Source organism: Protopterus annectens, chromosome 8.part0 (genome assembly GCF_019279795.1).
Source record: "Protopterus annectens isolate FY-2018-M chromosome 8.part0, PAN1.0, whole genome shotgun sequence".
In the NCBI taxonomy this organism is placed as follows: domain Eukaryota; kingdom Metazoa; phylum Chordata; order Ceratodontiformes; family Protopteridae; genus Protopterus; species Protopterus annectens.
Genome location: NC_056741.1, coordinates 1038582839 through 1038605238, shown reverse-complemented (window position 1 = coordinate 1038605238; position 22400 = coordinate 1038582839).

Below are 22400 nucleotides of genomic sequence, written 5' to 3'. Positions count from 1 at the left end.
CCATCTACTCTGAATAAAACCTTGATTAACTTTGTTGTAGCACTGTAAAGCAATGCAGAATTAACTGACAAGGCCAGTCATCAGTTGATCACATTGGGTAGCCTCTTCACACACTCCCTTCTTCTTAGTCATCTGCATGGGAGGATCCAATTTGTTTTTTCATCAACAGCTCTTGGCAATGTGTCCTCTCCTACCACACTTAAAGAAAAACATGGAAAATATGTTTCCTTCACCTTATTTACTGAAATTTCAAATGCTTTAACAGGTGTTTATTTGTACACATTTTATAGCATAAACTCCTCTCTATCAAAGTAACAAACTTGTCTGGTGGGTCTGAATGACACACTCTTTTTTTATTGATCACTGGCAGAGATAATTTAAAATAAGCTATTAGCTAAATTTTCATCATCGTTTCTTTGCTGTTTACATCAGGAGCCCTAACTGTCTTACTTCTAGATAAGGTTATAGAGAAGGTCCAGTCTTGAAATGTAAGATCCTGGATATTTTTTTTCAAAAATGTTTTTTTATTTTTTAATAAGAACAATAACAATAGTAACATATTTGCAATCATAACTAAAACAAACTATATACAGAGTCCATAACAAAGTAAAGCCTTTATATACATTCAGAAAAATCATCTACAATTTTTGCAATAATATGTGTAGCTTTTTCTAAGCAATTAACTTGTGTGTTAGTTTTTTTTTGTTTGAGCTTTATGCTAGACATTTCTTCTTCACATAGGGTTGTGGCTAAATAAATACATTCATTTTTAAAAGAAAGAGGAGAATTAGTTTTCCAATTTTTTGTTACAACTTTTCTTGCAACTGCAAGAATTAGCCATAGTAGGTATACTTGAGATGTGGGTATAACATCTGGTATTGGTACATTAAATAAAATGAGAGATTTAGAAATTTTAGAATTTTAGAAATTTTACAATTATCATTCCATAAGGCCTTGTAGAAATATTAAAATTCTTCCCAAAATTGAGATAACACTGTACATGCAACACTCGTATGATACCAGTCAGCTTCTACTACTTTACATCTCCAACATTTCATATGACTTTTTTTTATACATTTTTGCAATTTTTTTGTGGTGTGAAATAACTTCTGTGAAGAAATTTCCAGGTGTATATTTTCCAGTAGGGAGATGTTGTTTTTTCTACTGATTTTAAGAGGAGTTTCTTATTGTTAGTAGTACATTCTTCATTATTTATTTTAGAAGAGTATTCCCAATAAGAGGCATTTATAAAACTAAAATCAGATCTAATAGCTTTATATACTAAGGATATAAATGAGGTGCCTTTCAAAGAACCACTGGTTATATTAGATATTAGTTCTAGTGTTTTGTGTATGCTATTTCCATGGGTTTGCAAAGAAAATATAATTTTGTTATATATGAATTCTCTGCAGGTTTGTATGTGTAGCCAGTTATTATTATGTAAGCTATAGCTGGCTAAATAGTTAGCTGGGTGAATTTTATTAATGGACAAGAATTGATTCCAATATAGTAAGTTCACTATCTTTGAATTCAAGCATTTTATTATTATCAAAAGAGATCAAGCACTGGTTAGTGTAGGCAATTGGAAAGACAGATATTAATGTGATTTTAACTAACTGGTTGGATTGGGTAAATCTCTTAAAATTTGTTAGTATTAGGTTAATAAAGGGGCAGGATTTTAATTTCTGCTTATCTTGTATATATATTTTTAATGAACATATGAAGACATTTCTGTGTATTGTAATAAGAGGGTTAATTAGTGTTTTGTTATTGGTTAATAAAATGTTTTCATGAATTAATTTCCAATATGAATTATATGAGAAATTTAGCCATAAAATAATTATATTAAAGATAGCAGCTTTTACATAAAAGTCAATATTCGGAAAACAAATGCCTCCTTCTTCCCAGCTTGCGATATGTCTTTGCAAAGATATCCTGGGTTTTTGGGGATGCCAAAGAAAATTTAATAAAATATTATTGATTCTTTCTGAAATTTTCTTAGGTGGGGGAATGATCAAAGACTGGCTGATGTAAAGGATTTTGGGTAGTAATATCATTTTGACTAGCATTAGTCTTCAAAGGTAAAATAGAGTTTATTCCAGTTATCTATGAGATTAGTGATTAAATTTGTTAAATTACTATAGTTTATAGAAACTATTTCCTTAAGATTTGAATTAATGTATACACATAAATATTTAATTTGTGTAATATCCCAGTTGAAGTGTTTATAACTTCTCATTTTAGTAGTTGCATTTTTATTTATTAAAAGAGTCTGGATTTTGTTATGATTAAATTTAGTCCTGACAGATTTTCAAATAAGTCTAGAGTATTAAGCAGGTGATCCAAAGATGTTTCATTGTCCCCACTAGTTAGTTATAGATCATCAGCAAATAATTGAATCTTTGGAGATAGGTCACTATTGTGATTATAGTCTTTTCTATGGATGTTCTTCCTAATATAATTAGCCAATGGTTGTACAGCTAAAGCAAAAATTAAGGGGGAACAAGGGTAGCAGCCTTGCTTTGTGCCTTTTATGAGTTTAAAGGAAGAGGATAAGAAAGAACCTATCTTTATAAAAGAAACAGAGTCTTCATAAGGCTTTCTAATTAATTTTAGTAAATTTGGGGAAAAGTTATATTGTTGTAGTACTTTAAATAAGTAAGACCAACTAAATGAACCGGATGCTTTATCTATATCAAGACTCATTATGGTTCATTCATTTTTTATTTGCTATGTCTATTAAGGACAAAAGTTTTATTATGTTGTCTTGGACTTTTCTATATTTTATAAAACCTTTCTGATCTTCTTCTATTAGGCTAGGTATAATGGAATTAATTCTATTTGCTATTATGCTCATAGAAATCTTATAGTCTATGTTTAAAAGTGAGATGGGTCTATAAGAAGAACAAGAGGTAAGTTCTTTATCATCTTTAAGTATCGATGAGATGATTGACTATTTCCATGATGGTGGCCTAGTAAATGTATTTTTAATTTCATGTAATGTGTTTAGTAATATATAAATTATGTTGTCAGGGAAGATCTTATATATTTCAGGGATCAGGCCATCTAGCCTTGGTGATGTATTAGTTTTTAATTTACTTATTTGATCTTTTAGTTCTTTAAATATAAAAGGCCTATCAATTTTAGCAATATTTTCAGGAGATAAGGTTTTTGGGATATTATCAATTAAGAATTTGTATAGAGTTCCATTTTCATTGATTGGTTTGGGGGTATTTATGTTCTCATAGTGTTTCCTGAAACAGTGCAATATGCTGTTCATATAAGAAGCTTTTATTTTTCTCTTATTTTCTACATATAGAATTTATTTTATGTGCTTTCTTTCATTTAAACATTTTGACCTTACTGCAATTTGTGTATGTTTTTAGGGTTAATATTGTATGAGCATAGTCTGTTTTTTTCTAGGTTTATAGATATTTTGTGTTGCAAAATAGTTTGATATTCTTTGTTTAGTTTGTTTATATTATCTAGGGCTTTCTTGCCATTAGACATAAGATTCTATTTTAGGTTGTCTGTTTCATTTTGAATATCATCTAATCTTTTATCCCATTCTTTTCCTTTTGTGCATACCAGATTTTAACCTTTCCATATAATGCAACTTTTAGGGTGTCTCATAAAATTGTATATGATACCGCTCCATTGTTATTTTTTTCTAAAAATTGATTTATTTCAGTTAGCATCCAGTCTGGAAAGCTTTTTATTTTTGTAATATAGACTGGTATTCTTTGCCAATGATTTAAAGTTTCTGAGTAAAAAGTTATATTAAAAGTAATGGGGTTGTGGTCAGATAGGGAGCAGGATATTAACAGTACATTTTCTATTTTTGATTGTAAAGAATTCGATATTAAAACATTGTCAATATTAGTTTGTGTCCCAAATCTAAATGAGTAATGAGAAAACTTTAGGAAAGAGGGAAGGTTTATATGGTATATATCTTTTAAATTTCTCATATTAATGTAATTATGTAGGTATCTTGCTACAGGGGAGATCTTAAAGCATTTAGGATTTGTTGTTTCACTAGAAGAAAGAATATAATTAAAGTCTCCTGCGAATATAATTTCTCCTCTAGGGTAAAAAGTTATAAAATCTAAGTACTTCCTTACTGTTTTTGTACCAATTCTGGGAATCCAATAAGAGTTTATAAGTGTATAGTATTTTTTCAAGTTTAATTACTGCTAATGCAATCATTCCATATTTGTCTATATATGAGTCTATGATTTCAGGGAGTTTCAAGCTTTTTTGCTAAAGGATTAATACACTCCTTCTTTTATGGTTAAATTTGGAACTAATCAGTATTTTATATTTTTTTAGTAAGAGCTTATTTAAATCTTGTGATATTAGACGTGTCTCTTGAAGGAATACTATGGCTGCCTTATGCAAGGAGAGATACTTATTAACACTTGCTGTTTTGATATGGTTATTTAGCCCATTTACATTTATTGATAAACATTTATATGTTATCATTTGAAGTGTAGGATAGTATCAAAGCATTCATAATGATTTCCTAGAGGATTTATAGTGTAAGTTGAAACAAAGTTTGTTATGGACTGAGTTTGTATAGCTAATAAAGAAAGTTTAATATTATTTACATTAACAACCTTCTTCATGGAACCTAATGTTCCTGACTTAATATGTATTACATATAGGCCACAGATCTGCCAACTCATATCGTTTAAGAGTAGATGTCCGCTACTACATATTTTGCTATTGTTTGGAGAAGGAAGGATAGGTGTTGTAGAGACTATGTAATCTAGCAAATTATTTGAAGCGATATGGATATATGGCATAGTACCCTAAATATATTGCAGTCAAACATCTTGTAAATAGTGACAACAAAGTTTTAAACTATGAATATATAAAAAACAATGCAGCTATGAATTGAGGCATGTGTTTCATTACAACCTATCATTTTGCTTAAAAACTTAAAAACAGTCTAACTAAACTAAATCTTATAAACATTTACAAAGTTCAGCAAGTTACACCGAATAATCCCGGTCGTAGGATGTCAAGACAAGTTAGGCGTATGATTATAAAAGTAGTAGTGCATTATCCATTCTTATTTATCAATAATGTTTATTTTAAAAAATGAATACTATCTTAGCAACATTTTAAATAATATATGTTTCTCTCATTATTGTTGATTTTATATAGGGATAAAGAGTTTTATGCAACAATATATATATTTTATCCCCTGCCTGCTTCGTCTTGACTTCACTATTCAGTCAGTTTCCACATTTAATAGAATATATAGCTTACAATGTGTTAATAAACATAGTGAATTTTAAATTGCACTCTATCATATCATAAAGTACAACATAATATACTAATAGTATGGCACAGTGTCCTACTAGGTGTTACTGAGCTGTAGGTTATATTATTTTACTTGCTTTTATTTATAGTGTCTTACTTATAAGCAGAAATGACAAGGTCTATCTTATGTGTGGGTATAACCATAGCATTATGAAGTTACTTAAAAAAAAAAAACAAAAAAAAAACCACCTACAGCAACAAATAATACTCTGTAACCCATTTAATTCTGATGGGCATGCCGAGTCATTGCAGTTAGAGTACAACACTTTACACTTCCCTAATTCTGTCCATTATTGAATGCATTCCTGCATCCTGTGTACTTCAATCAAGCCACATCAGATAAACTGAAAACTGCAATGATTCTTTAGTAAATAAATCTTAGGTTTGGAAAGCTGTGCTATTCAGGAAGTCTTAACAGATTGTCTTTACGCTTTCACTATTTACAGAAGATCTCTGTCTAGTCTATAAAGCCATTTCTGAAACAGTTCTCTTTGGAAGTCTATGCCTGGAATATACTACTGATGAAAGTTAACGCCACATTACAAATCTTATGTTACGAGGAATAAGTATTTCCTATTGCATGATTTTTATATGCCTTAGGTTTGTTGCTTATTGACAGCAGTGGTGTAAGTGTACAATCAGTTAAGATAGTGAAAGCAAAGAATAAATGACTATATAATATTACTTGCCGTATTTTTCGCAGGATTCCAGGCTTATTAGCTCTTAAAATATCAAAACAGTCACTTACTTTTGCTTATTTATTGTATATAAACTAAAGGATCATTTTGTCCTGAAAATTATTTTGCTGTTTTTGTAGCATTCTGGTTGGTTTGTTGGTTCCAGATTGACAATTTCTTGATGTAACTGTTTATTGTGGAGCATTTCTCCCCGGGCCACTACTGAAAATGGGATCATACTGGCCCAGTGGACTATCCCAGTAATCAAATGCCAATAACTAAATAAATAAATGTATGGAGGGGCTACCCTGTGAAATGTGCTGAATCCTTGCCTAACTGGAACACTCCCAGCCCTTCTGGTTGGATAGTTTTTCAAATGCTACTTGATAGATTTCAGGTCTTAGACACTGCTAAGAGACTTTAGTAGGAGCATGGGTCTCAACTGTGCTAAAGACTTGACTAGCACTACCATCCCCTTGGCTGTAGTAACAATAGTTTGTAGATTTTATTCTGAGGTGGTCATTGTGTATCCTGAGGGACAAAAGCTCCTTTGGACCAACTCCAGAGACACACGCACTACTTGGTCCAGTTTATCAGACACAGAGAAGCATTCTTGCTTGCCATAGGGAGGACTCACTCTTTTGCAAAGCCAAGTAGGAACAGAAAGGATAGAAGTAAGAGCTATCCACTGCACTCATGACGTGAACATTTTCAGCCAGTGAGCACACCTGATATCCACAAAACAACAGGGATCTATTAGTGCAACACAAAATAGGCTAACTTTGCCAAATATAACCAAAACACAGGAAACAAAACAGGAACCTTGCAATAAAACATACAGTTCAGTCTCTTAGCTATAGTTGTGATAGTATTTAACATGCAATGTCTCTTTAAATATTACCAATTTTTTCAGTTTGCACCCTCCAGTAAGTGTTTTGAAATACAAATATTGAACAAAAGTCTCTCTGCAGAAAAAAAAAAGTGAAAGCAATATAGTCCAGGGAATGTTGGCTATTAGTGCAGAGGAGTAAAGCGCTAAGCTATTAACAAGCTTCTTCCTGTATTCAAAGCAGAGGGTTTGCTTCTATTCACCTTCTTTTGCCTACTGTCTGACTTTGTACAAGTCAGTTAACTGGACACTGCTCTTGGGTCAGCCCAGAAAATGAACCATTGTGTCCAGTGGTCTGATCAAGTTAATAAATGTCTAAAATCAAATTATTCCAACTACGGGTTTTATATTACATTGTCTCACTCTCATTGCCAGACCTTTCTCTGGAAAAACAATTAAAAGTGTACTTACCAGAATCTCTCTGGTCAGGCAGCCTCCAGATTTTCCATTCTCAGGATGACCCCAAACATTTATTGACTGCTTGCTGGACTCCTTTCCCTGAGTAGATTGCTTTAGATTTGGACAATCTCTCGTTCAGCAAACAATATTCCACACAAAACAGTTCTGCATGCTAGACTGCATGAATTCTGACATATTGGAGTTATCCTGATGTTAAAAAGGCACAGGATAACTGCTGACTTCATTCAATTGAAAGTTCAGGTCTGTGAACTTAAAGGAACCAGTACTTATTACTTTACTCTGGTATGTTCTCCCATGAAAAACCTGCATTACCCCAAAATTCAATAATGTAACACTGGTACATCCCCAAAAAAATCTCTGTTCTGACCTGTTTTGTTGCCTTCACCTCTGTGTAACCATTACTGTGTGGTACAATATACATTCTATATGTTCACATGATAGCATTTGGAGGATGCATTCAGAATTCAGATCACTTGCCAGGCATAAGAAATTCACATCTTCTTATATACATTTCTGTTTCTTGTGATTTCACATACATGATGTTTGTGGCAGTTGTGTGATCAGTGTGGCACTCAGTGGGTTGCTTAATACTACACTACTATGTGACTGTGTTACCCATTTCATGACAATGATTTATTTATTTTTTGCTAATCCCAGGAGCTCCTTAATGAGATTACTGTCAGCTTTCTTTAGTTTTTTCCTTTCCTTGATTTCCTTACCAGTGAAAGCACAGTTGTATAAAATCTTATTGTAATGGTGGATGTCTTTGCCTTCACTGCTGCAGTATTCGTTACCTTCAGGATTCTTTGCTGTGGAAGCCTGCCATCTGGCAAGTATACCAAAGACTTCCTGTTGCATTTAATAGGTATGTCACTCAAATGCTTCTTGCATACCATAGGGCATAAAGGTGATGTTCAGGCTTACAATAAACAGAGCTGATTGCCCCAGTAGGAACATCAGTCCAAGGAAACCAAGAGGTAACCTGTACATCTAGGAAGGAAAGGACTAGGTGCAGGGAGGGAGGGAGCAAATACTGCAGGAGTGAAGGCTAGGACATCTACTATTATGGTAAGATTTTACACAACTGTACTATGTCCTTACATTCACTGCTGCAGTATTCATAACCTTTGGGAGCGTGCCAAAGTTCAAGAGGAAACTTGGGAGGGGGAAGGAGAAGAAGAAGAGTCCCCTAAGAAGCCATGGAGAATGGCACTATCAAAATTGGCCCTAGCTCTAGAGATACTATCCAACTTGTAATGTTTCATAAAGGTATGCACAGAAGACCATCTAGCTGCTTCAGTAATAGAGTTAGTATCCAAACACTTGAAAAAAGCAACAGAAGAACCTACTGCAGAATGAGCCTTGACTGAAGAAGAAAGGCTTTTGCCATGAAAGGTGTAACAAAAGGAAATAGCCTTAGAAATCCAAGAAGAAATAGTTTGCTTGGATGGAGCTAGACCCAAAGATCTAGGATGAAAAGAAACAAACAACTGATCAGATTTACGAATAGCCTTAGTCTGATCCAAATAAATTCTGAGTTGCCTATGCACATCCAAAGTACACAGCACCCTCTCACTGCCAGACTGGAGAGGGAAAACCAAGTAGGTAGATTAATAAACTGATTAAGGGAAAGCTAATCAACCACCTTAGGCATAAAGGAGGGATTATTGCGTAAGGAAACCTTGTCCTCATGAAAAATAAAAAAGAAAAAGGACAAGCCATGAGGGCCTATAACTCAGACACCCATCTGGCAGAAGTAAGAGCTAACAACAGAGCAGTCTTCCAAGAACAATGTTTCAAGGAAGCTGAAACAGCAGGTACAAAAGGAGCCTGAGTCAACTTCTCCAAAACAAACTTAAGATCCCAGGGAGGTGGAACAAGCTTCCTGGGAGATCTAACAATAAGGATGCCTTTGAGAAATTGTTTAACCTCTCATCTAGAAGCTAAAGGAGGAGATAAAAGTAGACAAGCAGAGATGGCTGATAAGTGGGCCTTAATAGAAGACTAGGCCAAACCAGCATTGAGCAACTCACACAAGTAAGAGAGAACCAAAGGAACATCCACAGAAAGTGGGTTCAGATTACGAGACAGACACCAAACAGAAAACCTCTTCTGTATGGATAAGTAGGATTTCCAAGTAGTAGGTCTCCTGGCCTGCAGGACTTGCAGCATATCCTCAAAAAAAGAGGTGTCTATGAGGGATCAAAACCCTATTACCCACAATGTCAGTTGATGCATGGACAGGTGGAGATGGATGAGAGATCCCTTGTCTTGTGTGATGAGATCCACCCTGTGAGGTGACTTCTGATGACTGTCCCTGGCTAGATGCAGAGGTAGAGGGAACCAGTGCTGTTGTGGCCAAAAGGGAGTCACCAAGAAGATTTTGGGAGCATCCTGTTGAATTTTGAACAGTACTTTTGGAATGAGGAGAAGGGGAGGGAAAGCGTAAAGAAACATCCTCTTCCAATAGAATGAGACAGCATCCACCTTCCATACCAGAGGACCTGGGACTCTGGCAGAAAACAGACAAAGTTGTCTGTTCGGGGGGAGGCAAAAAGATCCACTTGAGGAGTACCCCACTGGTGAATAATGTCCAGAAACACATCCGTGTGAAGGATCCATTTATGGGGCTGAGTTAAGGACCTGCTCAGATTGTCTTCCATAATTTTCTGACTGGAAGGGATATAAACTGCCTGAAGAGTCACTTAATACTTGTCAGCAAGCTCCAATACCAGAAGGGCCAACCAACAAAGAAGGTAGAATCTCATTCCTCCTTGTTTGTTGATGAATTACATCACTGCGGTATTGTCTGTGAAGACCTTGAGAGGCCCTGGAGAGAAAGAGGATGAAAGGCATGAAGGGCCAGTGAAGAGCTCTCATCTCCTTGACGTTGTTGTGCTCCCTCTGTTTGTGAAGCGATCACTCCCCGTGTACTTTTAGGGAGCCAAAAGCCACCCCCCCAACCCATGTCTGAAGCATCTGTGAACAATTCCTGAGAGGGAAGAGGGGGATGAAAAGGGAAGCCTGGGTTCAGAGACAACTGCTGAATCCACCAGAGAAGTTCCTGTCTGAGACAAGGAAGAAGAGGAACTACAAAATCTAGAGGATGTGCATGTTGAAGCCACAATGACTTCAGAAATCACTGAAACTTTCTCATGTGAAGTTTAGCCAGAGGGAGCATCAGAATGGTGGATGCCATGAAACCCAGAGCTCTCAAAAAGTCTCTGGTGGTAATGGAAGCCAGAGGAAGAAGAGTGTGAAAGAAAAAAAATGAGAGTTAAGGCCTTCAGAGGGGGCAGGGAAGCTATCATAGGCACAGTCTGAATCCTGCAACCCAGAAAGACATGCTCCTGAGAAGGAGTCATTGAAGACTTTGTGAAATTTATTATGAACCTCAAGCTCTGAAGAAGGGAAATGGCAAAATGAAGATTTTGCAAGAGAGTCTCTGGAGAGGATGCCTGAATCAACAGATAGTCTAAGTAAGGAAATATTTGGATTCCTTGAAGACTGCAAAAATCAATCACAGGAGCAAGGCATTGGTGAATACCCTTGGGGCAGTAGAAAGGTCAAAGGGCAAACCAGAGAACTTAAAATGCCAGGAAGAAACAGGAAATGTAAAAACGTCCTGAAAAGAGAATGGATTGGAATATGGAGATAAGCATCCTTGAGATCCAGAGACATCATATAGGCCTGGGGGAGCAGTAGAGGAAACATAATTTGAAGAGACAACATCTGAAAGGAAGGCACTTTTAAAAAAGTGTTTAGGTGAGAGAGTATAGAATAGGTCTGCAAGCACCCTCTTTTCTTGGCACTAGAAACAGCCTAGAATAAAATCTTTTCCCCCTTTGGAGCACAGCACCTCCTGGATAGTACCCTGAGTCAAGAGAGTTTGAAGAACCTCTGGGAAAAAGGGAAGCTGTTCCTGAGGAAGTTGAGGAATGCCCATAAAAGAAGGGTGGGATGTCCACACCATGAAGTATCACTGACAAATGATCGACAGAACCCAAGAATCTTGAGTGATCTGAAGCCAAGCAGGAAGAGAAAAGGAAAGGCAAAGAGAAAGGGTAATGTGGCTGGGAAGAGATGGAGAGTCATACAGCACCTGGTTTGCCTGGAAAGGAAGGCTTTGGAAACCCTGAAAACTGAGTAGCCTTAGCAGGAGGAGCCTGTTTGCCACTCTTCTTGCCTCTAGTAGAAGGGCGGGAATGTCCATGAACAAAGGCAGGCTTAGCGGGATAGTTCCTCTGAAATTTAGACACAGGAGAAACAAAAACATGTTTAAGCTCCTGTAAAGCCTTACCCTTATCCTGAAGGGACTTAAACCAGCAGCAACATTCCCAAACAAAAGTTTAGAATCCAAGTGAGCATCCATCAACTTAGCTTTAATATCATCAGGTAATGGCTGGAGCCTAAGCCAAGAATATCTCCTCATAACGGAACTAAAAACAGCTGCACTAGAAGAGGCATCTGCTGCATCATAACTACATTTACTAGAATGATGAATGACTTGAGAGGAAGTCCTTAGCAAGGAAAGAACAGAAGTTTTACCCTCAGATTCAGGAGTATTAGAAATAAGTTGACAGGCCAGAGAAAGAAGAGCCAACACATACCTTAGACATATGGGTCTGATAATTAATAGCCCTAAAACCTAGGGTATAAGAAGTATAAATCTTCTTATCCAGCTGCTCCATAGTTCTGCTATATAGGTCAGAAGGCAATAACTTGGGTGAAGAAGCAATTGAGATGGATTATCAGAAGCTACAAAGACCACAGAAGGGTCAGCAGCAGAACACTTATACAAAAAGAAACAATCCTCAAGCACCTTATAAAACCGATCAGGCTTCTTGGGAGCAGGTGGTATAGAATCAGGAGCATGACAGGCCTTGGAAATAGCATCCAGCAAAGCAGCCAAAGCAGGAGGAATAGCCACAGGTTTAGAAGACTCCAGTTGTAGTAACTCATAGTACCACCTATGGATATCAGGGACCTGAGCACAATTTCACTTAAAACAATCCATCATCCTAGAAAGTGCGTCTCCAAAGGAAATTTCCTCAGAAGGAACATCAGGACTAATAGATTCCTCCTTCTCTGACTCATAGTCCCAAAGGAGGAGGAATGTGAGTAGAATAAGTCAGGGATTCATCACCAGAATCTGATTCAGTCTCAGAAGGATCCTGTTATCTAGGTCCTTTAATGAGAGTAGAGGACCAAGGAGGAGCAGAAACTGAAACCCCTTGAGGAAGCTTTAAAGACATTAAAGCAGAAAATAACTCCTGAGTGAAAGCCTGCCATTCACTTTGAGCATTCATAGGAGCAGGAGAAACATGCTTAAGCTTTTGTTTCTTTTTTAAGAGAATGTCCCCTCCAAAAAACTGAGAAGACTCAGACCCAGGATGGCAGTTGGCAACCGTAGTAGGAAGTTCTTCCCCAATTAAAATCTGAGAAACTCCCATGTTTCCCTCTGAACATCCCAAGACAGACACTTGCAAAGCCTTATTAGACGTGCTGCCATTTGGAACCTCACTGGCCTCCGACACAGTCGCTGAGGAGGAATCTGACAACACAGCCTGGTAAGCCTCTGAGTTTGTAACAACCTCAGGAGAGACACCTAGCAGAGGCTGGGCAGTGGAAGATTCCAGTCGCACCTTTCACCTTCTTCTTCCCTAATGGAAGACCCTCGGCGTTGGAGATTCCTTCCACTGAATCTTTAGCAAGAAGCTTAAGATGCTGGTTCTCAAGATACAAGGAAAGAGAAGAAAGTTACTGTGAAGGGTTTTTGGAATGAACGCCTGACAAATAGAACAAGGCATATGGTCATGAGAAGCTCCTAGACAAAAAAGACACTTATTGTGGCAGTCTTTATGGGGAATCTATCTCCCACCCTTCCTGAATGACATTAATCCCAAGGAGGACAAAAAAAAAAAAAAACGGGGCACTTATCTCCACAGCAAACAGGCTTAAGTAATCACTGGAGAATGAAAATGCATTTAACTGGCAAAACAGGTGCAGGTAAACAGACCAACGGTGAAATAAATGCATTCGGTCTGGTGGCAAAGTTCTGTTTATGGTAAGCCCAAATGTCACCTTTATGCCCTACTGTACACAAGGAGCATTTAAGTGATGTTCAGGCATACCTTTTAAATGCAACAGGAAGTCTTTGGTATACTGGCCGGAAGATGGGCTTCCATGGCAGGAATCCCAAAGGTTACGAATATTACAGCAGTAAATGTAAGGACATTCTCTGATACCATGTCAAGTGTGCCAGATTAAAGGCTCTACTAATATAGCATGAATATCTTCTTTCAAGTTGCTTTGTTATTATACAAGCAACGACAGCAGAAACACAAGTATGACTCAAGCAGTCACCCTAAACTTGGCCCGCAATTTACCCCTTCTCTATACAAGGCTAGCCTAGTCATTTCACTCATAGGGGGACCTACTATTTGACAAGTGTCGTAGCATCAATGGTCGAAATATCACATCAGGAAGATAGCTGGTTTCATGTTTGTTATTAACTCAGAGAAGAGGGAGAAGGTGAGTTTTATATTTTTCAACTTTTTTCCATTTCTGTGTGCATAATGCTTTAAGTATTTAGATGTTCTAGTAACAGTTACATTTGTGCTGACATTGTGAGGCTTGATGCTATGTAATGAGCTCCCTTACATATTTGGCCACAAGCTATTTGTAACAATTTCTACCTAGAGGGGTGCAGCTTTAGTTTGCACCTGATAAAATATTACATTCATTGACAGGGCAGTGGATAAGTGGAATTGGCTTACAGAATAGATGGTTCATTGAAAAAACACTGAGACATTCAGGATGGCATGGGATAGGCAATATAGATGTAGTAGTACGGAGGGTCAGAACAAACTAGCTTATTCTGCTGGCACAGCTTCTACATATATATGTATGCATATGTGTATCTTTAGGTGTATGTGAAAAAAATTATATATATATGGATTTGGTCTATTTTGTCAAGAGACAACTTGTCATTAAGTTTGGTTCCTACAAAATTGAAAATTGCTCAGTGTTTTCAGGGGCAGGGTGCTACCTCACACCACTTTATCAAAGTATAATAAGTCCAGCTGCTGAGGTTGGGGACTGACAGGTAGGGAGACTGCCTTCTGCAGTACACAGAGGTCTCACAATGTGAAAAGGGACAGTCTAAATGTCGCACAAAGACTGTGGGCAAGGTAATGTTTTTTGGCAGAACAATTAGACTGACAGAATCACAAAAGGAGGGAAATGTGAAGCTAGTATTCTAAGCCTTTGTCACCCCTGATCAAAGAAGCAACAGATACTTTCTCCTTCAATTGCATGCATGTGCACTCACTCTCTCTCTCTACATATATATATATCTATATCTATATCTATATATATATATATATATATATATATATATATATATATATATATATATATATATATATATATATATACATATGTATGTGTGTGTGTGTGTGTGTGTGTGTGTGTGTGTGTGTGTGTGTGTGTGTGTGTGTGTGTGTGTGTGCATATAAGCATGTGGTCTGTGTGTACTTGTATGCATGTGCAATCCATGAAAGATAAAACAGAGTTGCACCCTTTTCCCTTTCACATAGAATGTGTCATTGCTGTGAGGTACCGAGTGTATTGCGAGACAATGGCATGGCACAACTCCAGGAATTAAGAGTCCTGTTTGACCATGATGTAGCATGCAAAATATGGGCTGTGGTATTTCATCAGCTACAAATAGCTTTTTTATGTATTTATAGCTATGCTTAATTCAGTATAGTCTTTTTTGTTCTTCTCTATGCTTGTCATTGTTTTAACTTTTGTAGAAGCATGGAGAGAAATACTAGAATTTACACTGCTGTTGGTAACCTATAGCCCTGAAAATCTTCAGAAAATTGAGCCCCATATTCACACTGTTATGTTTGCTTCAGCTAGTTGAAAGCCATTTTGAATAAGCAATTTGACACGAGGCAAAATATCAAGAAAAGCAAACCAACAAACAGCTGTTTCTCTTGTTATGTATGAAAATACCTCTGCAGAATTGTAAACACCGTTCTCCCCTAACCCAACACACGCACACATAAACATATACAAGCAAACATGTAGTTGCTTGAACATTTCAATGTGGTTTGTCCTTGGAAAGGTGTGATTAAAGGTTGTTGCCTGATTTAAAAGCAGAGCAGTTCTTAGAATTTTAACTTGTCCTTGAAAAAATGCATTTGAAGGTTGTTGTCTGATTTAAAAGTAAAGCAGATCTCAGAAATGCCTTCTGGCAAACCTCCTGTGTTTATATCTCAAACTCTCCTGTTTATTATGTTTTTCATCTCTAACCCAAAGTGGTTATAAAAGGCAGCCTAGTGACATTAGTTATTTGTTGAAAGACTGGGTTAGATCATCTGTTGACATGTATCATGTGTTACACATCTCTAGTAGGGTTTATAATAGGTCATTCTTACAGAAAATAACAATGCAGCTTTGCAATGTAAACTTTTTGCAGGGTAAAAGTAGATGTTAAATAAATAGTTAAATGAATTAGCGATTCAGGGACAATTCAGGAAATAGTTGTTAATGTAAAGGTTTAACATTACTGATTCTGACAGCTAATTCAGTCAAATACAATGGAGGTGTATACCTGCAAGGAGAATATTTTAATACCTCTGACACAGCAGATATTTTGTTTTATATACACAGACTCCCATTTTATAATACACAGTCACATATGATGTTAGTACATTAAGTGCAACACTCACCAGAACTGATATACTGTAGGGCATACCTCTCAACCTCTTAGCACAAGAAATTTGGACAAAGGCAAAACTAATGGGGGAGCAAAGGCCCAAAATAGGGACAGATTTTAAATATTGCTCTTATAAACTTAGAAAGTTGCTAGAATAATAGGTTTTGCGTTGGCATGCATTTTCTGAAAGATATAGTCTGTAACTCAACTATTTGTCATTATTTAGTGACTTCAGTCCCTAGTGATTTTTCCAGAAATCCACACATTTTTTGAGCAACAGACAAAAAACAAAAGGACATTTTGCAAAAATCTGGACAGTTGAAAGGTATGCTGTATGGTTTTCCCATGGACACATCTATGTTTTTAGTGGTATTTCTAACAGTCTTGAGAATTTGGTTGGAGACATCTTACAAACAAGCAGAACATGTATCCACTAAGTCTGCAGACTATCAGCTGTGCTAAGTGCTAATTAAGGCTAACTGTACTAGACTGTGTAACACATTTACCCAGCTCCCTTGTGATTCTCAACTGGATAAAGATAAAGTGGTTGTCAGGAAATGAATGAGTGACAGGACCACATCAAAGAAGGGAGATGAGAACATTTATACAAATGTATGGGAGACAACTGAAATATATGGATCTAGTCCTTTTTATTTTACGGATAATTTGTCAGCGCATGGTATAACCTCAGGTTTTGTTCCCTGAGTGTCCCTCATGTCAAGCATCTAAGGATCTCAAGAGCTGGAAGCAGCCTCTACAAATATGGAAGAGCGTTATTTACACAGTAACACACCCTCTGGAGGGCACTGTTGTGCGTTGAGAATGGCCTGTCTGTAAAATGGTTGTGCTTTACATATTTATTTTTTTATTACTAAATGATTATTATTTTTTTATATTTTTGATGTAGAATAGTCCTTCCACCTAACATTTCAAACTTGCTGTAGGATATGTAAATGGTACTGGAGGAAATATTTTACAACCAAAATATAAGGTTTTCAAAAAAAAATGTCCAGATATTTACCTCATTTTTGGTCCCTTAGTCATAAAATCTGTGGTTTCTTGGCAATCACTGGGGATTGAAGTCACTAAATAATGACATATATTTGAGATTCAGACTTTCAGAAAATGCATGTGAATGCAAATCCTGTTATTCTACCAGCTTTCTTCTATTTATGAGAGCAATATTTAAAATCTGTTCCTATTTTTGAGCCTTTGTCCCCACTTTAACTTAGGCTTTATTCAGATTCCTTGAGCCATGAGGCTGAGTGGTATGTAAACATCTTAACTGCTGCACCCACTGGTTGATCGATCTCACACTCACTCTCACACAAACACACTTCCACTTTCATGCACACACACACACACACACACACACACACACACACACACACACACACACACACACACACACACACACACACACACACACACAGAACATAAACACGTGCACACTTTTCCTTCTTTTTTTAAATGTTTCTTTTAGTTTTATACTCACTAAACAGCAAAAGCACTGCTTATCAAGTGTAAATAATGTCTCATTCAATTCACTCTCACTTTCATGCACACATACACTCACACACAGACATAAACACAAACACACTTTTCTATTTTTTTTAATTTTCTTTTAATTTTACATTCACTAAACAGCAAAACTGCTGCTTAGGCAGCATAAAATAATTGTGGCTGGTAGCTTCATTACAGTCCAAGATCCATGGCAGCTTAATATGATACAGTGAAGCGGCAAACTGTTTTTTTCAGCAGACATTACCTGACATTAACACCCTGCTGGAAAATGTTCATTCTCTAATCAGAGTGGTAATGTACAGGTCACACATTCTCTAAGCAAGCAATAATGCCCAACAACCTGTGCTACTGTGTAAATAATGCACTCCCAGGGTAATCTGAGATTGATGTCAGAACATCAACTGGAGAATTACTGACACATTCTGCACATTACCCTTAAGTGGACTATACCAACAGCAATTGTTTTTTCAGGGGGTAAATCCCCCTGCACCCACCACACTCACTGCTAATTATATACATTAACTTCAAGATCGCACAGTTCTTGAGGAAAGGAAATATTCTCCTACACAGGGATTGTTGATTTCGCACACCTATCAACCACCTGTATGCTTCGACCACATGGTGTTGATCTTCTGGGTGTTGGCATTCTGTCTTTTTGACAGGATGCCCTATACCCATATATATATATATATATATATATATATATATATATATATATATATATATATATATATATATTATATGTGTGTGTGTATGACAGTGAAATGTCATGACACTGAACCACAAATCATCCAATGCAAAACATTGATCCTCAAAAGATCGAAAAAGAAAATAAATCATCTGTTTTTGCAGAGGAGCAAGCCCCCCTGAACCTCCATATGGGGGGGCTTTGCCCTCATACTCCCTGCTAAATATATATCTTCATTATTGACCCCCTTTTTCTCCTTTTCTACATGTGGTCAGGGTGTTGTGTCAGCTGTTGCTATGTTTCTCTGCCTTCTTCGAAACTCATGCTTGACTGTCACAGATCTCACACAATCCATCCACCTCTTTGCTGGTTGCCCTTGTTTCCTCTTGCCTTCTTCCTATTAGTCTCAAATTTTCTTCACCAGATTATCTTTTGCTTTTCTGCACATGTGCCAGAACCACAGTAATCTGTTCTCTTTGACCTTTTCTGTAATTGGAGCTACTTTGGCTTCTGCCCTTATGTCCTCATTTCTTCATCTGTCCCTTACTGTGTACCTTAGCAGCTGTCTCAGGGACTTCACCTTCATCACCTCTAGCTTCCTCAACTTCTCTGCCTTTTTGCCCAGGTTTCCATGCCATAGAATGGTACTGGTCGCAACACTGTTTTGTACACCTTACTTTTCAGCTTCTTTGTCATCCTTCTGTCATACAATACAAAAACACAACTGCAATACACGAGTTAATCCATCTCTAAGAGGTGGCTGTATGAAATATATTTTGGGAGAGAAAGAAGTCAGGTGGCAGATTTTGTTAAATGCTACAATGCCTCCTGGCATTAATGAACATATTTCTATAAAACCTATTTTGCAAGCCAAAGTGTAAGTTTTAGTATTAATCAAATATTAGTTCAAGCAGAGTTGGTAGGTTAAAATTATATAACATGTTATTATTTATTAGATTATGTTTTTAGGTATTATACCATATGTAAGATTTGTGTGAAAAAAATTTAGTATGTTTTTGAGTGAATATTATACTGTGTGATATCAAGTAGGCTAACTTGTATTTTGATAATATACAAAGAACTTTTATGTGATGGTGGAGACAGAAATAGGGGATTGGTTGATTTATTATTTGATTGACTAGTATTGTTATTTAAGGTTGTGGAACTTTGTAAACATGGTTCTGATGAAGTCTAATTGGATTAGATAAAAGCGCTCAACTGTTTTTAGCATAATAAACTAGTTTTTTAACAAGCATCTTAGTTCGTTTCATTATATCACCCAACCAGTGGATTCTTGAACTCATGTATTGCAGTTGTGTTTTTGGGTTGAACGCAGTTCGGATGTTTCTTTGTGTGTCATACAATACACCAGACATTCTGTGCCAGTTGGCTGCAGCAGACAACCCTTCTCCTCAACCAACCCTCCCTGAAACTTGAAGCTGTTAACCTGTTCCACTATTTTCACTTTTATCTCAATTTTCATCCTATTCTGAACTCCACCATTTGCTGCTGTTACAACTGTCTTATCTGTATTTAGATTCATCCCATGTGCCTGCAGTTTTGCACTCCGTTCTCCTATCCTTTGCTGAAGGTCTTGTTCAGAGACTGCCTCTAATGCCACATCATCTGCATACAGCAACTTTGTTGATCTGTCCCCTCCAGCCAGTTTGATAATGTAGTCCATCACCAGTATGAACAGCAGTGGGCTCAGAGCTGAACCCTGATGCATACTCACTCCCACTGGGTACCCCTCTGTGAGACCAAACACTGTACTTGAGTCATTGGGTCCTTGTACATAACTTGCACTAATTCTACCAATGTTTCTGGGACTTTAAACCACTACAGGTCTCCCCATATCAGCTTTCTTGAGACTTTGCCATTTGCTTTGTCCAAATCTAGGAATGCCCATTCGGATTCTTTCCAAATCTGTAGCCTCTTCTCAACTATCTGTCTCACTGCAAACATCTGGCCAATTGTGCTGCATCCTTATCTGAATCTGAACTTCTCAACTCCCATCTTTCTACTACTCTGCTTATTCGTTTATCAGTTTCCCTTTCAAGAACATTCATGCAATGTAACACAAGTTTGATAGCTTTGTATTGCCCACAGTTGAGAATGTTCCCTTTGTTTTTAAACACAATGACACTAATATGCTTATTCTCCAGTCATCTAAGATATGCCTTTCTCTCCATACTGCTATGAGTACTCCCAGGATCCCTTTCTTTCCTATCTCACCCAGCATCTTTCTCATGTCTGCTGTGACATCATCTGGGCCTGTTGCTTCTGACTTAATTTTCCTTAGTGCTTTTTTTACCTCTTCTATGGAGGGCTCCTCCTCTTCTCTCATTACAGGCTGTGTCTGGGTCAGTACAGCTTCTGTGGGTTTTTTTCATTCAGAAGCTTGTGGAAGTACTATTTCCATCTGTCTTTGATGTTCTTTGGACTGGTAAATAAGTTGTTGCTGGCATCCCTTATGATGCATGTCCTGGTGGACACCTTTAAGAAGGTCACCAAAGCAATGGATGAGGGCAAAATCATTCACACTGCCTACCTTGACATGGCCAAGGCATTTGACACAATACCCCAGTCGGGCATTGTTGACAAACTCAAGAGGTATGATACAAACCTGTATGTCACCCATTGGATAGCCAACTGGCTCACAGACAGGACCCAGGAAGTTAGAAGTAGGGAGTCCACCTCTACAAAGAGGCCAGTCACAAGAGAAGTCCCTCAGGGATCAGTCCTTGGACTGCTTCTTTTTGGCATTTATTTCTCAGAAGTCAAGGCCAATGTCAGTGGTCTCTGGCTGACTAAATTTGCAGATGATTGCAAATTAGGAGCTGTCATTGAATCTCACACTGACACAAATGTTCTCCAGGAGGGGCTGACACAGACAAACAACTAGCATTAGAGCCATGGACTAAAACTAAATGCCAAGAAATGCATAATAGTAACCTTTGGGAAGTCATCCATCCCTGGTAACTATCACAATTTCAACAGACCCCTTAGAGCTGACACAATAGTCAGGGACTTAGGGAGACATGTAGATAATAATCTAGCCTTTGACCATCATGTGTCTACAGTGATGAGGAAATCATTCTATATTATGCAACTTATAAACAAAGGTATGCCATCTAAGTCCAAGGAAGTCATTGTTCTACTGTATTCGGCATTCAACAGACCTATCATTGAGTGCAATGCCCTCTTTGGTATGTACCGAAGCAGGCATATTCAACAGTTAGAACATCCGCAGAAGTTCCTCACTAAAATAACACAGGGTGTAAGTAAAATGTCCTATGCAGACTGCCTTAAGGCCCTATCTCTGTATTCTGTCTTCTACAGGCTTTTGAGGGGAGATCTATGCCTGGCATACAGGGCATTGTCAGACCCCACTCTGATGGACCTCCTGCATATCCAAAAAACAGACAGTACCAAAATTACTTGTCCTAAAGACTTAAACTTTGCCTGTGATCAAAATAGGACATGCTGGAGAGATAGGTATGTATCCCAGAGACTGCCTTGTCTATGAAACAGTCTCCCCATCCATGTGAAATAGAAATCCTTCCTAACCTAATTCAAGTGCACCTGGGAGAATTGGATGGGAACAGGAAATTCATTCCTGGTTTGGCACCACCTATGTATCTAATGCAAAGTGGTAACCTGTAAATGGTTCATCTCCCAGGCCCATGCTTACACTTATCAAGAATATAAGAACTTGTCAGAGATTTGGGATTCATATCTAGGCTTAAAAAGGCCCTTGGGACTGTTAGCCTAGTAAACACCTATGAACCTATGGATTATCTTTTTTATCTTTCTATCTTTGCCTTGCAACCTGGTACAGTTTCTTTGTGCCATATACTGACTTACTTCCAGAAGCTGAGTGCCTTTGATGCCTTGTTCGTTGCTACTGCAGCTCCTCTCTTAACCTCTTTGTTAGTCAACCAATAATCCTTCCTAGACTGGTCCATCTTTTCTAGCTCATACTTTTTTAACTCTTTCTTTCAATGACATCCTGGACTTCTGCATTCCACCACCAGCTTTTCTTATGTACCTTATTTCCATATCTGGCTCAGCCGCATATCTGTTCTGTAGCCCTTACACATGCTGTTTTGAGGCACTGCCATTCTTCTTCAGCTCCACCTA